Genomic DNA, 25,745 nt, shown 5'->3' with positions numbered 1-25,745 from the left:
GTTCATAATGTCTAGCCAGATTTCCTCAGCTCAATGACAGATTCTGCCTGTTGACTCTGAAAACACCAGATCAAGCTTAGTTGACTTTTTTCCTGAACTCAACAAGCTGTACTTTTATTTTGCCCATCTGTCCTCTGTCATGCTTCCTAGCCCCAAGGACCCCTAAGACCAGCAGCATTTGCAAGAAGCACCATTTCTACTTGACACATAACCACTTTTACAGTTACTATCATTATTATTAGTTTAATTATTAATTTTAAAAAATAATTAATAGTAATTTAATTAATTTTTAAATAAGTATTTTTAATATAGAGTTGTTACCCTGGCCCATAATTTACCCCTGAAAAATACTTTTATCAGAAATGTTAAGAATTTTAGTGCTGAAATACATGCAGCTTAGATGCAGGCAGACCACAATGAAACCTTCTGCTTCTACTTTTTCACCCTATATGATGATGCACAGGTGTTCCTCTATGGTTGTCTGGGCTTGTTCTTTGACATTCAGAGATTGTCTCTTGAACAAGGGATTTTTTCAGCTCATTTTAGGATCTTAACTGGTCAGGTGAGTATGGTAGAGCTCCTCTTTCTTTCCTGTTAAAACATACACATATTTTCCCTACTGTTGTCTAGAACTACCTGAATGCTTTGTTTGTTTGTTTGTTTGTTTTTCCTAGCCTCAGTGTGTTCTTTGTAAATGATTTTCTTTTTATTGTTCTCTTTGGTGGTTGTTGTTGTGGGTTTTGTTTTGTCCTCAGGCCCTCTTCCTGGTGAAAATTCAAACTGCAAACTACTCTTTCAACTATGGGTAATGTTACAAGTTACCATGTAAAACACTCTGTGATTTTAATTAAATGCTCTCTGATGGTTATACATGGGAGGTCTTGTCAAGAGAAGCAGACAAACAGAAAAGTCCTGACCAAAGTTTTCCCTGTAAACATGCTTGTGTTTGATTATTGAATGGCATACTTTTTCTTGATATTTTTATTCTTCTTTTCTGCAATGGGCTGGCATCAGTGTAGTCAGAAATTAATGAACAGAATTATTTTCTATCTGAAAAACTGTCTTATTTGAAACGTTGTTACTGGCCACAATTTTGATAGGTGATTTATTCATAAGATGAAAGAATATTTTTAAAGGACCTTTAATAATAATAGAACAATCTTTTCAGAATGCAACATAAGTCCAAAGTCACCTAATGCCATATGGCTGGACTTAAGCTTGCAGAATATCATATTCGCAAAGGTGCCTAAAATGCATCAAAAAGTGCCCAAGAGGTGCTCTTTAGGCATCATATGATGACTAAAATCTTTCTTTTTGGTTTGTCATATGAACAGGCATTGAATTTAGCCTTCAGAGTAGTTCTGAGATCTCTGCAAGACAATCTAGACACTGATAAACATTAAATGGACTTTTCTGTGAAGGATATTTTGACAAAAATCTCAATGAATAGGAAAACTTCCTCCTTTTGAGATTTCTAGGAAATGGTCACCTACACTTATTTTGTGTTAGAGGTCTTGAGAGGTTCAGGGGGAAAGAAGAATCAAGTTTTTTGTTTCCCCAGTGTGGAAATTTCAAGGACCAAGCTGCCTTATTTATTTAATACAAATGTTATAAAGGAAAGGTAATAAGGGAGTAATTATATTGATTTTCTATAATGTGGAAATTCAGCAAGGCAGTCTACATATTTTCATTATTTTAATTTTATAGTTTCGTGTTGGTGTAGGACAAGAAAGAAATGCTGCAGGCTTGAGCAAGAGAAGTGCCCTCACAAGGAAGAAAACCATAAAGAAATAAAACAAAACACTTTAAAACAGTTGCTCCCCCAAAATAATGCAAATAACAAAATCTAGAATATTGTGTTAGGAAAATAGGGGTTGATTAGTCTAGTAAAATGTAGCAATACTGGTTTATTCAAAATTATGGAGAGGTTCAGACCTTACCTTGCAGCTGAAAGGTGTAAGCATTAACTGGGAGTAATGATTGGTTTAGCATGATCTCTTTCTGTCTCCAGAAGCACGAATTCTGCCTCAGCAGGAGACATAGGCCATATTTGTATGCGTAAGAGTTTCTAATTCTTCAGCTTTCTCTTGGCTGAGGGGATCCCTAATCCAGAGCATGTCTGTTAACCATGATGTGACTGACCACTGTGAACCACCGTCTCAGAGGTAAAAGTGAACTTGTCCTCTATAGCCACAATGGTGTTGCAGGTGCACAGCTGCAGGAGAAGATGTCAGGCTGTAGATCTCAGTTCCCCAGATGTGTAAGTTCAGTCTGCAGTGACATTGTTAAGGAAACCATAGAATTGCAGAAGCAGCTTGTCCTTACATTTTCCTTGCAAACTGTCTAAGATATTCTTCAGTAATTTATTTGGTTTCTGTGAATCTCACCCTTACTAAAAACCTGTCCTCGGTGTGATTGAAACACTAGCCTCAAAATTTTGACTTTGACTTCTGAGTTTGGTATCCTGCCTCTATCTGTGTGCTGCTGAGCATCATAATGTCTAAATGTCACACTAGATCTGGACAACTATGTTTATTATTTTAACACTTTTCAGGGATTGATTGGCATGTTTTATTCTACAAGGTCTTTAATCTAAATATGGGTTCAAATTTCCATTAATTTTTTTCTGTTCTTACACTTCTGTATATATTAAAGCCTCTTTAATTAGTTGATTTTTACAGAAGTCCTTTGAATGACTTGGGCTGTTTAATAGGTTACTTCATACATATTTAGTCCAGTGTGCAAAAGACCTATATTTTAATACTTAGAAAGTCCACAAACTGTTCCACAAGTCTGTTTTGGAAATGGTACAGATACAAAGTGTTTGAAAGGAAAGCAAATAATAGTTTTTAAAGGATCTTTTATGCACAATATGGATCCAAGCAGGAAATAATTCACCGAGGGTACATTTATGATAGTGTGTGCCTTTCCCAAATTTAGTTTTGATTTGGAATTTCAAGGACCCTGAGGAAAAGGAAGAAATGTCTCCCAGAATTCATGAAGAACTGCACAACTGTCTGTGTAAGCAATGCTGTCCTGTATCTCACCTGGGAAGTCTCCCCTACCTGCTCTATCCACCACCAAAACCCAGAAAAATCACATAGCATTTAATTCTTTTATCGAGTTCAAACACCAAAATATGTAAATTCTATTTTTTGCCACTGAATATCAGCTCCCTAATACAACTCAACTCAAGCCAGCCAAACCCTGCCCAGCTCAGCCCAGCCTAAACTTACCTAAACTAACCTAGCCTAACCTAACCCAACCCAAACTAACTTTCTGGTTCTTCTCCAGCTGTAGGCTTCTAGTTTAAATAAAGAGTTTGTTGAAGGGATTCAGTGATGCTTCAACTGAAATGAAGACATGTTTCTGATACAGCCAAAGACCTTGCATGGAAAAGGCTGAGATTGGAGGACATGCTAAATTCTGCTTGCAGTGCTGTGGCTGAGAGACAAAACCACTTTAAGAAATAATTTCTTATATGGCTGCAACTTGCATCACTTGAACTTGTTTGTCATCACCCTTAAAAAAATGATTTAAATGAGCTTTATTGACAATTACCTTAACAGTTTCCTGGAGGGCCAAAACTGTTGTCAAAGAACAAATACAGGATTGAATTTAAGAATGTGGGCAGATGTGCTGTTCTGTGCGATGGTTCTTCAAGTATTATTCCCTTCCTTGCAGGACAGCAAGAAACCAAACTCCAGAACACCTAGCAGTCCATGAACAATTACCAGAGTCCAAACCACAGGCAATCTCCAGAATGCAAAATAAGAGGATATACATGATTTAAAATGTTGTTTATGTTTAGAGAGAAAGAACAAACGTCATTCCTAGTTAGATTTCAAATTGGGTCTATGGCGAATACAAAACTATACCTAAGTAATATCCTTAATATTATTTAAACTGATAGAGACTAGGACGTTTTAATTGGTTTCATAATGAAAAGGTTAACAGCCTTTAACTACAGTCAGAACTTACCAATATGCAATATTTTAGCATAAATGTGATATTTCTTGCTATGTTTAGGGAGTAAATGGAACAGCTAAAAATTTCCAGTCCCATTCAGGAAGCATTAACTGTAAGACCACTGCTGTCTAGTAAGAGGAAAAAAGCATTTCAATGGCTGCCTGGTAGCATAAGAATTCCTTTTCTAAATCTCTGTCAATTAAGCTGGCAGAAAGAAGTCATAATGTTTTAAAAGGACTTCCTTGGTTTTTTTTTTCTTTCCCCAAATAAAAGAATGGAATTTTATTTCACAGTCATGTTTTCCTCAGTTATATGTTCTGATATTTCTTAGATGACAGTAGAAACAGTGTTTAGTTTATCTGAATAATTTCATGAACAAATTACTTTAGCTAGAAAGAGGAGGACTTGAGGCTTCTGGTTGTAAACACCTGCTTTCAGCAACAGACAATATTAAGACTCTTTTTGTACTATTTCAAATATCCTTGTTTCTAATTTTTCTTTACTAAACCCCCTTTGCAATAATTTAGTTTTTTAACTACCTTTTTTTTTTTTTTTAGTAATGTTATGCAATGCATTCGTTACTTCTTCCTGCCGTCAGCAGCACCATTTCACTAACCTTCTATTCTTCTTTTTGTCTTTTCCAATTTGCCCTTACTGCCGTATGACCTTACTCTATCTCGCTCTTCTTTTGTCCTCTAAATGGCAATCCTTAAATGGTAATTGTGGAAGTTTTTCAGGTTGGAAACTGGTTGCCTACAAAGGCTGTGGAAACCAGTCATTGGAGTTATTCAACACATCACCAGATATGGCCCTGAGCAACCTGCTTTGACTGTGAAGTTGGATCTAAGTTTGCAATTGCCCTGCTTTGAGCAGAGGGTTGGACCAGATGACCTCTAGACTTTCCTTCTGGTGGAGAAGGCTTCCTTAGGTTTGTGATAGATTCCGGTCAAGATCAAAGAGTCAGTTGGTGATGACCCTCCACTAAAACAGCAGACAGAAGTCATTATTCACAACCATGACACAATGATCACACTTAGCCTGCTAGTTTAGACTGAAAATTAATCCATAGGTACAAGTATATTTTCATTCCTGTAATGTTCTTGGCTGTCTTGGAAATGAAGTCTTCAATATGTTTAAAACCTACACTTTTTAATGGAAACTAAACAATGGATTTTTTTTTTTTCCAGTATAGACTGCTTTGGTGTTCATTTTTTTTTGTTTAGAAAATTTGTTTATGTAATACTGTGTACAGGATGCATTTAAAACTACACAAATTTAGTTTTATTTTATGATGCAGCATAACTATGAATTATGGCAACTAGTGGTTCTCCTTAAAAATTCTGATTTAGCATCAGGAAGTTAGCTGTAAATTGTAATTCACTATCTGCTCATCGTAAACCCACCACTTCTGGAAAAGATATATAGAATTATTTTCCATACCTAATGCAGAAATAAACTCTCATAAAAAGCCCCAGGTAGTTACACTTATTAAGAAAGATTTGCAAACTCTTTACAAAAAGCTGATCAATAATTTTAAAATATCAGTACAATATATACAGAAACATATAAAAAACTGTTCTAACACTTTATGATATGAAATTAAACGCTTGTTTTTGTAGAAAAAAAATCTTACAAATGCTAAATTTTAATTCTAAGTAGTTAAGGGATGAAATTCGAAAAAACACATTAATTTTACTGAAAAAAATTAACACTTGTAAGTCAGCTGATAGAATGTAGATCAATTAATGAAAACTACTTTAAAAAATTAAATTCTTTGTCTGAGAGAACAGAGGGTATAACAAATGACTAACGATGCTTTAACTCACAATGTACCTAGTTTTTAGCATGACAGTGAGCTACGGATGTCTCCTTATGCAAATTCTTTAATTCAAGTATATTAGCAGAAACTCCAACAAAAGCCACACTGTCTTAACACTCCGTGTAGTAAATCTCAGTGGTCTCTACTCCTGTATGCATTACTCAAAGGTGATTAAACAGCAGGGAATCAGGGTACAAGAAGAGAGCAGAACTGAATCCCATATGAATGAAATTCAAAGTCCACAGCCCTCACTGAGCTACTACAACCTCTGGAGCCTCTTCCCACTCAAGTTCCACAGATCTCCATGAGGGCTTTAAAGCCAGGACTTGTTGACGTGGAAGTCACAGACTAGCCACACAATCAATATGATCAGACAGGAGTCACTTTATTAGCAGAATCATCAGACTTACACACGCTATTTGCTCCCTTATTATGTGATAGCTAAAATCAGTTTGGTTGCATGCACTGTTAATGAGCTGTTCGTGTGTCCTTAAATCGTTTCTGCTAGCTCAGTCCTCTTTGTTTGGGAGCACCAGCTTCTCCCATGGCAACCTGTTTTTTCAGACTGGCCACAGCCAAGTACACTTGCCTTTCTTCCTCATTTTTCTGCTGCATAGGCTTGTATCAGCATTTTTTCAACCGTGATTAACCTTGCTGTATCTTTGAGGCCTGCACTTTACAGGCTAATCAAGTTCATATCTAAAGTGTCCGGATTGCTCACTACATGTCCTTGGTCTTCTAAAAACCCCTCAAGGACTTAGTGTGATATGGATAGATCACTTGGGGAACCCCCCAAATGTGCACTAGAGTGCACTCAAGCACACGGCTATGTGCAAAGGGATTCCACCTTGGCTGACCCAATCTACCACATCAGCACTTGACAAATCACATGAACAGTGTTAAAAAAATAACCACATTTTTTCCTGCAATGGCCCTGATTTTGCTAGGACAAGGTGATGCACTGTGACAAAGCTATCTGCATGACTATTAAAAAAAAAATACCTCGGTCTGAAAAGTCTGGGCAATTCCCAGCCTCGGACAGATGATGAACAACATGCAGTTGGACCTGGGCTTCTGTTCCTGAGATTACTGCAAAGACTGAGTCCTGCAACACTCTCAGTTCTATCAAAGTCTGGCGAGACTCAAGAAAAGAGATTTGTCTGCCTAACATCCCTGATGGGCCCATACTTCCTGTATTACATGCTGCTGGCAGTGCCAATCTTTTAAATCCTAGATTTTTATTTTGCATGCTCATTCAACATGTGGAAGAGCTGAATTAAATTTTCCTCATTGTTCTCTAACATCACAGAAATTTTCACCATGCCTTTTACTACCTCCTGGGAAGATGCCTTAATCGTTAGGCTGTAGGATAAAATCACAGAATCATAGAATCATTTCAGTTGGAAAAGACCCTCAGGATCATCGAGTTCAACCATAACCTAACCCAACTCTAGCACTAAACCATGTCTCTAAGAACCTCATCTAAATGCCTTTTAAACACTTCCATGGATGGCGACTTCACCATTTCCCTGGGATAACGGTAGGAGGAGGACCACTCTGTGTGGTTGAAGACAGTATCCTGCAGAGCTAGTTTCATTATTTACTCTGCTTTTGCTATTTTTTAGACATGTTTCTGTTTTTTTATCCTACCAATTACCTCATGGTGTTGTCCCATTCCATAGTCATGCTTGGGGAGTTCAAAGAGGATTGCTGTCTCCATCCTTTTCCTCACTTGTGTTCAACACAAAATAAGAAACAGCTCTGGCTTCAAGATTACAATAGAATTAAGCTAGCTAGAAGGCAAGAGCTTACAGGAAGGGGAGTAGAAAGAAGTGATGCAGTGTGCAATGTGAAATTCAGAAATATTGACAGGCTAATTACTTATCTTAGTTTATTTTATTCTCCTTCAATATCACTTATTTTGATAAAATATTACATGGAATGACAGAGTGCAGAGGGAGGGGAAGAAAAGGAACACAATTTTGATTATAGTGGAAGGAGAGAACATGTCCCAGTGAAATCTATGGAAGGCTGTCAGGCACTGACAACTTCATCACTAGAGCTGGCAGGGATTTTTCAAGCAGAAACCAATTTAATCAGGAAATGTCAATTTCTTGAACAAGGAATCTTCACTGTGCATGTTTTTCTTTCACACAAGCCCAATGGGCACTAGTCTGAACAGTCTTCTAGTAGGGCTCTTGGCAACCTGGAGACCCTTGGCTCCAGAGCAAGGACTAGCAGTTTGTTGGGTCATCCTTTCTGTTGGGACACCCAAGGTAAGTGGTGATACTTGAAATTTCTCAGTGGAGTTTATTTGATTGTTCTCAGCTTTCCCTCTTCACATTGCTGAAAGACAGTGGGAAGACTTGGAAGACTATTAACCTTCACACAGTTTTGTACACTGGTGTGTAAAGACAAAAGTCACCAGGGCCTTATCCTATTAGGACTCCTCTCAAGTGTCACTACTGAAGTTTACATGTCATGACACCACATCAATCAAACACTTGTGCTTGTTTAATTTCTGGTGTCACTCCAATGAAGCAAAAAGCATGACATGCATCATCCCATATCACGTCAAATGAATTCTATGGTTTCCCTTCCTTCTCTCTTCACTGTTTTGCAGACTGCATTTTGCCTGCAAATACACTGCAGCTTATATATATATATGTTCATGTGTGTGTGCATATATGTATATGCTACCATTTGATCATCATAAAAATAGCTTTTCTATTTGAAGACCAGTCTAGATTAAATTAATGTTCTGTGCCATTTGAATGTTCCACTGAATATTGTGCCTTGCTCTTAAATATAAATTTCCTTTCTTAGCAGAACCAGCCTGCTTGAACCCGAGGAGATTTTCACTCTATCCGTATTTGCTGGGGGCGGTTGTTCTCTGGAAATCTACAAAACTGAATACTTCAATGAAAGAATCAACCTCTGTTTTGCCTGGGCTAAAATATTTCTTCTACCACTAGGGGACAATGTTGCTCTTTATTTAATAGATTAATTCTGACTGCAATGGGAAAGCATTCTGCATTGTTCTTAGAAAACTGAAGTGTTAAAAATTGTTTCTTTAATACAAAAGAACACTTTTCCTCAGTATCTATAGTACTTTCACAATGCATGCTCTTATTTGAAACAATCAAAATATTTCTATTTTAAAGAAGAACCAAACCCAGGCTTTATTAGTGTGAAACTCACTTTATCAGTGCACTGTTAAATGTGAAATTACATTAAGTATTCACTCCTATTTTGGCAAAAGGAAACTAGTTTGCTTTATTTCTCTGTTTTGTTTGGGTTTTCTTGAGGTTTTATTTAATGATTTTTTTCTTTTCCTTTGGGATAGAAAGATGTTTAGTTGAAGAGCTCATTAGTAAAGAAGAATTAAGATCAATTAATAACACAGTCAGATATGCACATACACTGCAGGAGTCATTTCTCTCTGTGCCCTGCTCAGAGGCACTAATTTGTTGATGAAGCTCCAATACACATACAGTTACAGAAATACATAGTTTCTGGTAAGTGAGAGGCAGGATAATTTGAAAAGAATACGCAATGATTCTGAGAGAAAAAATCTGAGAAACACAGCAGGAATACAGAAAGATTTTGCTTTCACTATTAGGCATTTTTGCAAATATGTATAATTATCAAGGCAAGCAGCTTTAATGCAATGGAGAAAAATATTGTGAAATCTCAACAGATGATATACATCTCACTGTGTATGAATTTAAAAGCAAATAAAAATCTCAAATTAAAACAAATCCAGTGTTTTAATCCTCTTTTCCACTATCTTCAATTATCCTTTTACTACTATGTTTTACATAAAATACATCCACAGTTTTCTGTTAGCTCAACAGTGCTGAAAAAGAATGCTAAGTGCAACTGAGTCACATAATACCAATATTTCTCCCCGAAAATGTTTTATGTGTTGTAATTACTGGCTGTTTCATTATTCCTTATGTCAGTAATACTAGTAGAGTATTTTAATCACCATCACCTTTAAAAATGGTAGTTGTCAAATATTCACCTAGTTTCCTTGATTACTGTGTTGTGTACTAGCATTTAGATCTGTATCAAGCCATTAGGGGTACAGATTAGTGTTGTTCTTATTTGAAATGCACCTCATCAGCAGAATCTCCCTGTGTTTTCTCTATGTTTTCCCTCAGGAATGCTGAGCCTTTGAGCAGACAGTCTCCACTTAGCTGTAGTGCAGAGGATACCTGCACGGGTCTCAGGGGATGCTCAAAGTAGACATGAATCGTCTGATACAGATACTCAGTCTCTTCTTTACACAGGCTCCTAAGCAGCCTGGATCTAACGGCTACCAGAAATCAGTAGAGCTGGGCAAAGTTCTTTAGAAAAAAATATAAACTTCAGAAAATATTAACCAAGTTAAAGGTAACAGAGGTCTCTGTTGGTTTTGATCAAAAGATTTTCTTAAATGAGGATAAGATTTGAATCAAAAGCAGGCAATGAAACCGAGGATAACTCTCAACGCAATTGTTAGGTTGTGACACTGGAGACATAAGTACAATGCCATGAAATTAAAAAAAAGCCACCACAGTGACTAAAAACAGGCCATTACATAGTATTGATTAGTACCTCATATGTGTATGTTTATCATTTCTCATCAAAGTCTTTGAGAGCACTTTTTTTTTGGTTGTATTCAGTTACTTTAATGTGTGGAAGAAAACACATCATCCTAGTTATAAATGGGGACAATAGAATCAAGATGAAGTAGTTCCTGAAACATGTTTAGAAATAATGCAACAGAGCTTGAAAACAATGTGGAAACCCAAAAAACAACCTGCTTTTGCACCCACAAATCCAGAAGAAAGCAAAACTCCATCTTTTGAAAAATCAGCCTCATGTTAATTGAGACACTGGCAACTCACATTCAGGCATAGAACCCAGTCCTTTGCCTGTATGGATCTACTTGATGCCACTGCCAGTTGAATTCTGCTTCTTTACAACATCTTTCTGCAACACTTTATGAATCTGACTATAAGATTATTAATACAATAACAAAATGGTGTGGTATACCTACCCAGTAATCCAGAATCCCTTCTAGTTGATGAGACTGAAAAGACTGGTGACAGTGCAATTGAGGTGGCTACTTGAAAAGCCTCACAGCTTTCCAGTAGCTGATTTTGCTTTCTGCCTGTAAAATACTGCTTCCAAGGACACCAACATATGGAGATGACCTTTACTTATATTAATAATATAATATAAATATTATATTATTAATTAGTAATTATTAATATTATCTGTTTAGAGAAAATATTTCATTTCACTTCATCCATGAGGTCCATCTAAAACACCAGACATCCAATAAACAAACAAACCAGAGTATTTCAGGTCCTGTTACTCTAAGTGCCATTTGACCATGCTAATTTTAAGAGTGAATCACAGGTTTTAATTCTCCCCTGTTTAAAACAAAATGTTCCTTGACGATAAAAAGGCTAATGTGAGAGAAAAAAGGTCTTCTGCATAAACATAAATGTCATGTGATTGTAAACATCAAGACAGGACATTGATCAAATAATTGGGGGAGGAATAATTTTAACATCTGACCAACACAAAGCAGCGTCTTTTAAAACAGCAAGTCCTGTGAGCTCTAACCTATGTGGAAGCAACTGACGATTTGGGCCTTAGTCATGGAAGATGTTCAACACTCTGATTTCAATCACACTATCTGGAAAGCTGTCGTAGAGCACAGAAATCAAGTGTGAGCAGGGGTTCTGGCAGGTGGAATTCATGGTGCTACAAACTCAGTGAGAAACCAGGCAACGCTTTGTGTAGCTTTCAGAACAGAAATAAGCTAATATGTCCCTGTGGCTAGCGATAAGGAAGAATGTCAGTATGTGGGGGCACAGTTCAGCCTCATCTATTCAAGTCACACAAGATGCATTCAGATTAGTCTGAGATGCAAGACAAAGAAAATTAGCAAGAAACAAGCTACAAAGGCACAGTCAATTATACACAGGATATTAGAGTATGAACAATTCTGCCTTATTTGTGATGTCTGCATATAAATGCAAAATTGCAATGTCCCTCTTTAGACTCTAATATCAGTTGAAGTTACATCTATTTCTCTCTTTTGATTTTGTCATCTCTCTTTTTCCAGTTAGGAAAATAAGAGAGTTGGGTTGTCATTTCTGAAATTAATCATAATTTGACCTCTAACAAGCTCTGCATATGACCTACAAATGGCAATTTAGCACCAGCTGATTCTGACTCCTGCAGAAGGGATATGGAAGAACAAGCACTAGTTGGCCACTGTAACTCATAAATCATCTTTTGGTCAAGATTCTTTCTAGATATTTGGTCAAGATTCTTTCTAGATATTCTGCATATTGTGGCCTGCTAGTAAACGAAGTATATGCAGAGGCAAGTAAGCTAGTGGTTGCCAAATAAATTAAGCAAATGTTAACAAGTTTGCATAAGCAGAGTTTAGTGCTGAAGTTTAGAAAGAGTTTCTAAACAAAGCACCATAATTTATATGAAAATGTGAATACAAAAGTATCTCTAACAAAATTTGCATGCTGAAAGCAGAAAATTTAGTTTTGCCCGGGGCCCAAATTATGATCTGTAAACCATACTCTGCTGTTATCTGATTCTGGAGTTGCTTAAATCTACCAGCCGGGTCCTTCATCTGTTTTAAAAACCAAAAGGCCCTTCAAACTGCTTCTCGAAGTGCCTGAAACCACTCAAATTCTCAGCAACTCAGGACTTGACTCTTGCCTGAGCCTGGTCAAACTAGGGATAAAAGTCAACTTCTCTAACTTTGTATGTCTTCAACATACAGACAACCATGTCTAGACAAACCAATTGGAAGAATACTTTATAATAGGACAGGTTTGATAATCTCTTCAGAACCAATGGAAAGAAATAGGAATTTCTACTGCAGGATTCAGCTGATCTATTTTCAATGTCTATATCAGAAGATAAATCACACCCTAGATGTGCCCAAGTGGCCATCTGCACTGTAGACATATAAAATAGATTAGATGAATCCTGCTAAATTAGGTTTTACTGAAATCCCCTAAGGATTTTGATTTGATAAATGACCTCTCAATGTGTCTAATATACAGCTAAAGAATCAAGGGTCCTAAAAACATTTTTTGGTGGCTGCTCTTCAAATAATAGCCTAATAATTGCATTGTTTATGCAGGGAACTGGAGACCAGCCCAAAACCCACCTCAGCTCTTCGTGGTTCAGCCACCTGTGGGTTCCTACAAGAAAGTCTAAACCTTTGTGGTATACATAAAGCTGACTGATGGAAAGACTTTCAGTTCCCATTTTCCAGGTAAGTCTCAGTGCAAAAAAAAGTATGCAAATTTCATTTAAGCAAAAGGAGCATAAGTTTGTAACTTGTGCACGGGGTAATTTTCATGTTGTGGTACCTTTCATGTTTTTAATAACGTGTCTGGGCCACTTCACCTTTATTCTGTTTTTTTTTAGGGGGGGGTTCCGTTTGTGGTTTGTTGTTGTTGTTGTTGTTTGTTTTGTTTTGGTGTGTGTTTGGGGGGGGGGGGTGTTTTAGGTTGTGGGGTTTTTTTGTTTGGTTGGTTTTTTGGTTTGGTTTGGTTTTGTTTTTTGTTTGGTTTGGGTTTTGTTGTTGTTGTTTTCTTTTTTCTTTTTTTCTCTGTCAAGAATGTTTCTTTATTTCACACTAAAAGAACCATTGCATACAATGTATAAAATTGCCAAGGGAGTAATTATCAGATCCCAGGCTCTGGGTATGGGCCAATTTTTGCTCTATTTCCTGTTTCAGGAAACTTGTGTTCCTTTCCTGACTAAGGGTACCCCTTTCAACTGACAGAGTGTAAAGATGGACCCCAGCTCTAAGTGCAGACAGTGATGATTACACAAAACTGCCTGGAGACAGGAATTGCATTCCTCTCAGACATGTGCATAATGTACTTGTGTCTTTTAATGCTTGTGTCTTGACCCAGCCTTGATCTCAGCTGATTCTTCTTTTTTTGTTTTCAAACAGATAAAACATACATGTAACACAGGAACACTTATTAAAACCCTGCCAAGTGTAATTTTCCCTGCAACAGCTGCAGAATCCCATACACTTTATAACAAAAGTTTCACTAAAGGAAATACACTTATTTCTGAGCAGCAACACCACAACAGACTTACCTTTCCACCCCAGTGTATATATTGGTATTTCATTTTCTCTCCACAGTTTCAACCAGCACATCTATAACATGCTTCAAGTGCATGTTAAAATCCAACACTCTCTTACATGCATGAGATTTAGATTATCTTTGAACCTAGCAGGAGACAAGATCCTCTGGAAAGTTGACCTGAATGTGCCCAGCCTCTGATACAATGGGTTAGACAGTCTGTCTGTCCCATGTCCCACCTGCTTTTGTGCTCTCGTCACAAGGCTGACATCTGGCAGAGATAAGATCCATCCTACAAGTTTTCTGGAGCTTCATGTTGTAAGAACAAGTCAGATTTTTTAAAAATCTGTCTCAAGTTGCTACTACAATTGCACTGTATTCCAGGTAACCAGAAAGTGCCTGTGCAACCCTTAATAGAAAAAGGGGAGGCATGAGGCTCCCTCGTATTCCAGCACGTACCACAGACCTGAGTAAGAACAGAGATTAGCCCACACTCACCCTGAACACCACACTTCGAAGCTACAGAGGTCTGGCTCCTCGATTTCTTCTCAGGCATTCATCCTCCTTCACATGGGGCTAGCAAAATCAGATACAGTCATTGCAATAAAATTGGATATGTCAGGCTTCATGCTCTTTACCCTTCCCCCAGGCTCTGTCTCTTAAGATCTTCCATTTCTTCTCATTTAGGCAGTCTGGTTATATATACTCTGTCGAAATGAAAACCTCACCTACTCTCTTTCTAATGTCACCTGCAGCACTTTTGTCTTCTGAAATGGGCCCAGTCCTTTTTTCTGCAAAATTAGTGTTTCCAGATGTCATAGAAGTCTTCCTAGGGAAGGATTTGCAGTTGTACCGATTCCAGAAATCCTGATGTAAAAAAACCTCAATTCCAATAACAGAGGCAACAGAGAAGTGAGTTACGGCAGGTCCTAACTCTGTCCCAGCAGGACATCACTTGGCAGCTTTTTACATAAAAGTGAAAATAAAACCAAGAAATAGTCTCTTTCCTGAATTTTCCTTCATCTTGCCATCTAAACCCTTCTTTTCCTCTGCCATAGGAATTTCAGTAGTGCTGAAATATTAAAATAAAATCAGCTTATTGTGTGAACAATTGTGAAGACTGTAATCTTCAATTACTCAGAGTTATTAATTCCATTTCATATTTAAATTCAAACAGTTTGTTCAAGAAGGATAGAACAGGCACAGTATTTTCCATTTTGTTTGTCTTTCACTTCCTAAAGCAATTGCATATACACAAGTCTTAGAATACCAATAAAAGTGATTATATGATTAAAAATGTAGGGGTCGGTTTTATGCTAAGACTTTTGTTAGAAAGAAGTGGTTTTGATGAATGTTAAAATATACATTAGTTAGAATAACAAAAGTGACGACAGAACCAACGCTAACAATAACAAAGGAAATTAACATTTTTTCCTGTGTCAAATGTATTTTGAAATTACTGGGGTTTTGTTTGTTTGTTTGTTTGTTTTAAATTCACTGAAAAACCCTTTTATTTAGAAAATATTTAATTATTAAATTCTAGAGTTATTATTAAATTCAAGGTTGCCTGGTGGAGGTCCGTAATTTCTCTCCCCTTTGCCTGCATTCTTTCCTTCCTTCCTTCCTTCCTTCCTTGCTTCCTTCCTTCCTTCCTTCCTTCCCTCCTTCCTTCCTTCCTTCCTTCCTTTTCCAACTCTCTTCTCTCTGTCCTTCTTTCCCTCCTGATCACCTGTAGGAAGGGGGGAGAGGGAGCAAAAAGGGGGAAGTAGGGGGGGGGGAGAGGGGGTTAACAATACATCTGCCAGGGTTTTATTGTCACCCCGCAATCTTAACCCTCGACAATTATTTAAGTATATAATACATTTACTCTCTTCACTGCAAAGTAAAGTTGATACAACTTATTGATGAGTATGTTTCTTTAAGGATATGTTAGGTATTTTTACAGTAACCTCATTATTTATTGAATACCGGAGTTAATAACTATGTAAAACCTGCATGATTTGTTGGCATTAAAGTTAAGGCTGCCTCCAGGCACTGTTAACTGATGCATCATCCTTTACTTAATTTCTCTGTTTTGTTTTAATTTGTAAACTGTCTCTGAGCTGGAATGAACATTTTTCATGTAGATTTGCTTCACTGATATTAAAAAACTATCTTACTCTCTTGAGTATATGGCTTACTTTATAATAGGTGCAGAGGAACATAGTTTATTAAATTGCAGTAATGCACTTTGCGTGTTTCATAAGCACACAAGAATTCAATTTAAATGAGGTTTTTAATTTTATGTTTCTCATACCTAAAATGAGATTTGTGCTGACTTGCCAGATATAAAATGAACAGTCTTCTGGTCAACTTTCTTAATTGTGTCCTTTTATTTCCTTTCAAGGCTTTGCCATCTTAAAGGCTTTGTACAGAACCAGGCCACCATTTAAGTCCATGAACTCTCCTTAAAACTAAACTGCCTGATTTCATTAGTAGTTTTTTTAGCTCAATCAATCTGAGGTTTTCTCTTTTTTTCAGCCAAACTACAGATGTTGTCCAGGATTTTTCTTTTACCCTCTATTGCTAATTTGCAAATGAGTAGAACAAGCCAGAGGACGGGTCACAGAATGGGGATCCTGAAAGCTAGTCTGGATCTGTCCTGTGTGAAGGTTTAGACTACGTTAAGGGATAGTCATAGTCGTATCTGTTTTCTCTACAAGGCCTTAAATTTTCTTGCTAAGGGAGGCAGTTGATTTGAGCTAAGCCTGTGTGCACTTGGTCCACAAAAGCAATGTAGATCACTGGGACGTTTGGACATCCATGGAAATTTCACACCGAGCTCCCATAATCATTATAATGTCCTTAAATGAGCTCTAGGGCTGCTAGAAACTGCAGCACTGGCACATGTTTATTACAACAAGCATAGTTTTACAAGGTGAATTACCTTTCTGTATTTTATGCCCACTAAATGGTAATGGCAACACAGCTGTCAATGTGTCCCCCCACCTCCTCACTAGGAGAATTAAATCCTTAGAAATTGTGTGGTCTCCACAAAAGGATGGGTTTTACTTGGAAAAAAAACCAAGCAAACAAACAAACAAACCCACAAAACTAACAAAAAATAAAAACAAACAAAAAGAACCAACCAACCAAACCAAAAAAAAAAACACAAACAAAAAACCACAAACAAACAATAGCAAAGAAAACAAACACAAACAAACAACCCCGAAACAAAACCCAAGCAAACAAACAAAAAAACCACGCCAGCTTCTGAGTGTTTAATTAATTTTGGGTTTGATTTGTGCTCAGTGTGAACAGTTACATGCAGTTATTTGGTACCAGATAAGAGATATATCTTCTCTGATAGGAGAGAATTACAGGTTTTGTCCATTTTTTTTTCTGGTAGAAGTTAGTGATCCCTTTTTTGATGCTTATGTTACTGAGTATCTCAATGCCAGAGTTACTAAGTGTCTTCTCCTGTCACAAATTTGCTAAGAGGCTTGATTCAAACTCACCACACTCATTTGTTACTGGGGACAGAAGGACAGTGACATGGGAGTGAAAGAACCAGGTTTTCTTTATTAGAAGTCTCATAACATCTTATTAGACATAAAAAGTGGTATTGAAGTATTTTCCTAGAAGAAGGCCCTTCTTATTTGCAGATATAAAGTTTGTTAGTGACCAAATTTTAATCCTGTGCTTTTACTTACTTTCAAGATTTTATTGTGTTAAAGATCTTATGCAGAAACCTCTAATTCTGTGAACACCACTGAAAAATAAGCTGGTTGCCTAATATTTTGACATGTTTTGTCAAAACTGTAGTATTGTAGCAGTGGTAATGTACTGAGTGAGGCTATAATTTTGAACTGCACATCAGAACATTAAAATTCAGTCTTACACAAACACACCAATTAGACAATTTTTATTTTTCGTTGATTGTGTAGTAGGTTGTCCAGCTAGTTTAAGAAGGATAATTTCAAAACTGAGGGAAATTACAAATGAAGTTGACTGAGGGAGAGTTAGAAAAAAGCAAGAAAAATTAGGAATTAGAATTTTATTATTAAAGTGAATACAAAGCATCAAAAAATCACAATAATTTAAAAAAAGGGACAATTTTCCCACATCTAGCTGAACAAACAAGCAATTACTATGAGAGTATTTAACAGGTAGGAAACAGTAATCAAAATCAATCAGTCTGTCTGAAGAATAAATTTTAAGAAGAAAAACTGAAATTTTTGAGAGTAACTTTTTAGGGGATGAGGGAAACAAAAGGAGGTGTTTTTAAACAAAATCCAGTGCCATGCCAGCTACTATATAGAGACAAAAATATTAATGATGGTTTTGTGTGTTTGGAAAAAAAAAAAAAAAGAATAAAAAACTTGTATCACATGCACATAATGAAGCATTTTTCTCCTGTTTTCTAATTAAAATGTAGTGTATCTGAAAACTCTGGAAGTTTTTTGCTGATGTTCATGTGGTAAGTGTAATAATTCATATAACTGTAGAGTATTGAATGATATAAATCTGAGATATGAAAGTAAATCTGATGTGTGTTTAGGGTAATAAATAGTTAAACAATAAGAATAGTTGCCAGCAGTGTGGTAGTTTTCTAAAGAAAACATATCTTAGCAAATATTTCATTTTCTGATAAGGATGCAAGTTTGCTTGCTAGAAGTAACTCCATAACTGTAATAGATTTTGTACGTACTGCCTAAGATTCTGATTAATTACTGCTATATAACATCAATAAAGCATGTGTTAACATTGATTTAAACATGGGGTACTGACATAACTCAGGAAATCCTTCTTAATGAGGAATTGTTGTTGAAAATAGTATATCTAGTGAATATACCACAGAGATCAGCAGTGTGTCTGGCTTTTCATAATTTTGTCTTGCTATGGCAGTAAATATATAAATCACTGCTGAGGGAAGTGAAGGATCCTTGCATGGATCTCCTGGGTTTTAAATCAGGACTCTGTACTCACAGCTAAAAAGCCATATTATCTATTCTCTATTTTCTATTTCTGCAATATCATCTGGATTTTTCATCACCATTAACGGTGTTTTTTGTCAACCATATTGACTACTTGAAAGCATGATCATTATTTGTTCCATATGCTAACTGAATCCCAGCCATTAAATATTCTTAACTTTTATTAGACCTTCACACAGATGTACAACAATATAACACTGTATGTTCTATAAACACAAATAACAATTTCTTATATTTAGGTACGTTTATCAGAGCCCAAAGACTTCCATGTATAATGCCTTATATTTCATTACAAATCTGTACTCACGTGCTCGGATTTTGATCTTAACAACTTGGAATCAACACGCTTTTCACTTTTGACACTGTACCATTAAGATCTAAATTTAGTATCCATTAGTTTAACATCACTCATTTTTTCACTCTGCTTCAATCTCTAAATACATATTAGCATGCCTTTTCTACCTAAACAGCTATGCTGATACTTTTCTTAATAGTTTTAAACAACAACAAAAAAAATTTAATTGCTTCATGTTTACTTCTTTCTAAATCCACATTCAATTTCCTGAACTGCAAGTAAAGATCAGTGACTAACATTGTGGTATTATAATCTTTAAATAAGGATCATCTTATCATTGAAAAATATGAACTTCAGGTTATGTTTTCTTGTTGATGTATCATGCATGTAATTTCCATTAAGAAGGGTTATGTAAGCACATCCACAGGAGAATTGATCCGGTTTTGTTATTCAAGGCCGTCTTCAGCCATTCTCCTGCCTTTATTCCTCCAATATTTCCCATTTAATCTTGTCCTACAAATTAACACTTTCCAGGTAGAGCTTATATAGATCATTTCTGCTGCAGTAAGCAAGCAAAACAGTTAATTAACTGTTACTTTGTTTGGGGTCTTAGGAGTGAGTTAATTAGGTACTTACTAAAGCTTCAAGGAATGGCTGGTATATTTTCATTACTCAGACAATTAACGCAAAGGAGTAGTTTCTACCACATTTTACAGGAACAACTTGATATTTGGTTTATCTTGCTTTTGGAAAGTTCCCCTTTTCCTTTAGATGCTACTCAATTCCATGCTGTTGAGTCAGGAAAGATTTGCTCAGTCTAAACCTGACCCTAATCTCTTTGCAACTTACAAGGTTCTGCCTCCTGTGGGACATTTGCAACCTTCAGTAGAATTAGAACATTTTCCTTTCCATAGCAAAGATGAAAAACTGAATTTCTCATCATTTCAATGTGGATGTAGATTGTGACAATTAAAATTCCAAATTGAAACTGGTTTATAATGCATCCGTACACTGCAAAATAAAATAACATTCAGTCAGGGATGGATTTATGGGAAGAGGGAGTAGAGGAACCTTCCTTTCACCACTGACACTGTTTAGTGTGAAATGTGCTCCAGTTCACATGAGGGAGAAAGACTACACAACTATCCCCACCCCTGCCTCGTTGGCATACCAGAGTAGAAATATTGGTACAAAAATGATCTTTATTTAAGGCACGGTAACAATTCTGATACATTTGCTTGAAATCTGAAAGTATCATATCAGTTCTGACTTTCTGATTTACTCAAATGTTAAACCTCAGGAAAGAGTAGCACATAATGCATATTGTCAATAGATTTGCAGCACTTCCACCTAGCAAGCAGCAGGCAAGAAGATGTATATTCCTTGCATTGCTCTTGTTTTCCTCTATGTTTTTTAACTTCAGCAATCTAAATCGTGTAGGTATAATCCTTGGGGAAATTTGTGGCAACATAATCGATATTATAATTAATAGAAGACAACTTTACAAACAAGTATGAAATTCTAACTGGCAATAAGAACTTTAAAACCAACATAAGTTGCTGATTTTGTTATAATTTTGGAATAACTGATGGCTGACAGTGAGTCTATGCTGTTAACTATTACTTTAATTAAAGTTTCCAAATGGGGGACATTCTGACTGATGGATAGGCTCAGGAAACAAGGAATGCATTGCTTGGCCTGTAAAGGCAATGTGATTTCCATGCATCTGTAAAAAAAGCCCTGTTAAACTAATTTTAAGGCAAGATTGTAAACCCAAAGCATTAGGTAGAAAGAATGTTTTGTAAAGGGCTGCTGTAAAAGCATGAGACTTAAATTTATTGATTCAATCCTAAAATCGCTATAAAAATCTAATAAGACTGATACTCAGTTTCTCCAGTCAAACACATTGCTTTCCATACTACTTCTGTTGGTACCTAGTTAGAGAGTCGTCCTCTTCCTGTTAAGTCAGTAACAACATCTCTGTCCTGAGACCAGTCCTGGATCACAATGAATGGTAACTTGTGTCCTCAGTACTTTTTTGTAAGAGAGGAAGTAAGAACTTTGGTGTGCCAACAGCAGAAAGCAGCTAGTCCAACATCTAGCTAGACAGCTTACTGGCAAGCCAGATTTTAAACCTCTTCAAAAACTACCAAAAAGAAAAAAAAAAAAAAGTGGACCATTTTTTGTTCTGATTTTGTTAATTTTCTTCCTAGTAGCTTGTATGGTGCTGTGTTCTCGATTTAGAATAAGAAAAATGTTGATAATACAGTCATGTTTAGTGATGTTTTAGTTGTTGCTAAGTAGTCAATGACTTTTCAGCTTCTCATACTACTCTCCTGTCAATGAGAAGGTGGAGAGTGCATAAGAAGCTGTGAGGGGGCACAAGCAGGACAGCTGACTGAGACTTGGCAAAGGGATATTCCATGCCACGTGACATTGTGCTTATTATATAAACTTGAGGGAAGCTGGCTGGTGGCAATTGCTGCTCAGGGACAGATCTGCTCTTGGTCAGAGGGTGGCGAGCAATTGCATTGGGAATCACTTGTTTTCTATATATGATTATTATCATGATTATGATAATGATGATGGTGATTATGATTGTTATCATTAAACTCACTTCTTTTGCTATCCTATAAACTGTCTTTATCTCAATCCACAAGATTTTTTTAATTCTCTCCCCTATCCCACTGGGTGATGGGGGGAACCAGTAGCTATGTGGTGCTTGGTTGATGTTTGGGTTAAATTATAAAAATGTCATCTTCTGGTAGATGTTATATGTCTTGTTCTTTTGGTATTTTAAATTATGCAAATCATCTCCAATCAAATGTACACAGATAGTGTGTGTATACACAAACACAGTTCTGAATCTGGATTTTCTATGTGGATGGGCAGTAAATAAAGTGTACTTCTGAGTTCAGTTTTTCTCATTTTTTATTAGAAAGAAGCTCAATACCACTTTGTTTTCATGTAGGTATGGAGCAGGAAATACTGTAAATGGAAAAGCTTTGTGATAGAGGCAAACATTTTTTGATGAGTTCTCCATATGCTACTTACATCCCTCCAGATGCCTTTGTCTGTTTGTGCTCTGCTCTATACAAGGATATCTAGCTGAATTTTAATGGCTGCTAAATCAGCGATGTCTTGGAGGGCAGACTAGATGAACTAATAAACTTTTTTGCTCATAAACGGCAGCAGAATATTCTAAACTTCATTTTTTTTCTGCTATGTTAACCTGTATCATGTCTTAGAATAACACAACACAGCACAAAGGTTTACACTTTGACTGGGTATCATTCAGCCTCTATCTCCTTCCCTTTCAGGTCCAGTCTCCCTGCCCAGACACACATAACATTTTGTCTGTTCTCTGCCAGAACCTCTGGCATGGGAATCTTTTTCATCTATGTTATCTCTGTTACCTCTTTGCTTCTCCCACTCACTTCCACCTTCCCAGTTTCTCCTGAATTATAGTCACCCATCAGTTTTAATTCAAGCCAACCTTCATTTACAGTCTTTTCTTTTTGTCTTTAAATATGCCATTGTGTGGTTTGGTTCCTGCTGTGATGTCCCTTTTCTTTCAGCAACTGTTGCTTCTCCCTGGGCTGTTTCAGCCCCTTTGCATGCTGCCTGCCTTGGTTACTCTGGTTCCCTCCATGTTACACCTTCCCTTAAATCCCCACACAAGCTGCTCTCTGCCATTTCCACTCCACTGAAACAGCCCTTACCATGGTAGGCTGTGACCTCTTCTCTCTCTAGATCTCCTTTCTACTCTATTGGCTATTTTCAGCAAAACCTGTTATTTTCCCTGCCTTAATCCCGCATGACACTTTGGTTTCTTAGCTCCTCTCTAAACACTGTTTGACTATATTTTGCAATTTTCTTCTCATCCCCTCTCTTGCACTTAACACAGAAGCATCATGGGGCTCCAGTTACATTAATTTTATTTCTCTTTCTCTTCTGTATGTTATTACTCATCTTGGTTGATGTCACCGAAAACAATCAGTCTCTCTAACCTCATCGTTCTTACATTGAGTTCATGTAAATATATGCATGAATATACAAGTTTACGCAATCCCTGTAACAATGTTGTTCTACTTCCATGTTGAAGAGTGAGTTCTCTCTCGCCCTATATTCTCCTCCACTCTCCTTTACACTCCCCATTCTCACATGGGACTTCAAAAATTGGAATTTTAGTTCTAGCCCACCTTTTCTCCCTCTAGTTTTCTGACAGGACTCATGGGTGAATCTCTCTTCTGATACTCCCTACCAAAACTGTTTGGATATCCCAGTGTAGTAACTTCTTATTTGAATTGTCATGATGTTCTTTCACCTTGTACCTTCACCTAGGATGCTGCTGTACAATTTCTGTGGTTGCCCATTTTTATTTTCTTCATTCCTTCCACTTACTCCTACTTTTTATTCCATATTCTCTTTAGCACCATGCCACTGCTCTTGCTGATTCCAATTCTTAAGCTATACATAAAGTAACACAACTGATTGTAGATTTTGTTCTTCACATGCCCTTTGTTGTGAATCTTGAACTCTGCAAAATTGTTAGTATGCCTACAAATCTATACCTCTCTAATGTGCTTCTGGTATACATCAGTGGGCTCAAGAAAGACTCTGGTAGACATCAGGACTGATGACAGCGTTTACAAAATATTCATCTTTGCCAGCAGTAAGCTCTGTACAATAGTGCCAAATTAATACATGCTTAGTATTTATACACATTTGACTTCCCTAAGACAGCACCTTTTTCCTCTGCCTTGTATGAAACCAAACATATTGCCAGATCTTGGCAAATAAAAGTAAGACAGTAAAATTCAAAATGGAATACAATCACAATCCCTAGTTTTTCTCAAATTATTTAGTGACAAAGGAAAGTTCTATTGCATTTTTTTCCTATCCATTAGAATACCAGGCAGCTTGACTATCTCCTCAGTTAACGGAAAAAATAGAAGGATGTATTTCACTTTGTGCTGGTTAAAAGAGCAGCAGTCAGAAGCACTGCTTCTCAAGGAGGGCATGTTGCAGTGAACGGTGAGGTAGTACTTCAGCAGTACTGAAGGGAAGAACATCAAGGGAAAGAAAGTACTGGAACACCAGTGAAGGTTAATAAAGCTGAGTATGCTAATCAGTAAAATTCTCTTCCCTAGACATATGCAAAGGTATGTAACTCCTTCCTATTATTTTTTTCAGATTCCTTTGATTTATTTTCAAACACAGCATGGTGGCAGTCATGGGTACACAAAGTTGTATCTAGTTTGCTGGGTAAGGATAGAACTTTGCAATCCCACAGGATGCCATTCAAAGTATTTTACATATTTTTTGTCCACACTTCAGTATTGCCAACACATGTACTGTAGCATAATTGATGGGGTTTATTTTGCAATACCTTAAAGTTTTTCTCTAAACTTTTTGCATAATCACGGTAATACAGGTTTTAAAGAAACACTATAATACATCCAGAATACAACATACTTTACCAGATTTATTCCCCTCTTGATTTATTCCTTTAATTTTTAAATTTATATTCCCTTTCCTCAATCATCTCCTACAAGTATAAAATGCCTTACACCTGTAAAATGTGCATGGGACCAACAGTGAGACCAAGAAAACATATTTTTTGTTTTCATTACTGAAATCTGCAATCCAGAACAAAACATGATTCACTTTCCCCTCTATAGTTAGTGTATTTAATTGTCCAAACTGGCAAGTTCGGCTTGCCCAGGTCATCCCTGCACATTTCAGGTTACTTCAAGACGAGGATATTGCAAAGGGGGAAAGTGTTTGTGAGAATGCAGGGAGAGGGGGAAATACATTTAGAAGAACCAGGTCCCTCACTTGCTAAATCCCAGGTCAGAGTGGTTGTGCAGATGTTATCCAAAATGCCAACATTGTTGGATGTGAGCAACCAGAATCTCTTCTCATTCATTGCATTTTTGTTTCATACATATTGCCTGGAGATAGGATTCCCTCCTCAATTATGGCTCCAATGTAAGAATGCAATATTTTTCAGGGCAATTTGGTTTTGGATCTTTCACAGCTGAGTTTATGCTATGAATTCAGGGAGGACAAAAGCTTTTGCTAAAAAAAATGAGCAGGTCCATCCTCATTCCTGCCATTAGCTATTGAAATGGGAGCACCAACAAAGTGGTCCCTATCTCATTTTGCAGGGATATTGTTGGTGAAAAAAGAAATCAACTCTCAGTACTTGGTTTTATTTCTGATTTCCTGACTCATGCAAAACTAATTATTTTCATTTTAGCCTGTGGTAAATTAGGCCACCATTTCCAGAATACATAACAGCAATTAGAAATTGCTTTGTATTTTGTAGGATTATTGTACCAGATGTTGTTGCCTGACAATGTTACAAAAATTGAGTCTTTAACTGTCAGCACGGCTGCAACTTTGGAAATATTCTTTGATGCTTTTTTAGCTTTGAGACACAAAACACTGCAAAGAAAATGCCTGTGTGCCAATACATAGCAGTACCAATAAGAAGTGGTAATACTGAATTTGGGAAAACTTTGTGACCTCTTATTTTCTTC

Source organism: Columba livia, chromosome 1 (assembly GCF_036013475.1).
Source record: "Columba livia isolate bColLiv1 breed racing homer chromosome 1, bColLiv1.pat.W.v2, whole genome shotgun sequence".
Taxonomy (NCBI): domain Eukaryota; kingdom Metazoa; phylum Chordata; class Aves; order Columbiformes; family Columbidae; genus Columba; species Columba livia.
Note: the sequence above shows the minus strand (reverse complement) of the source record.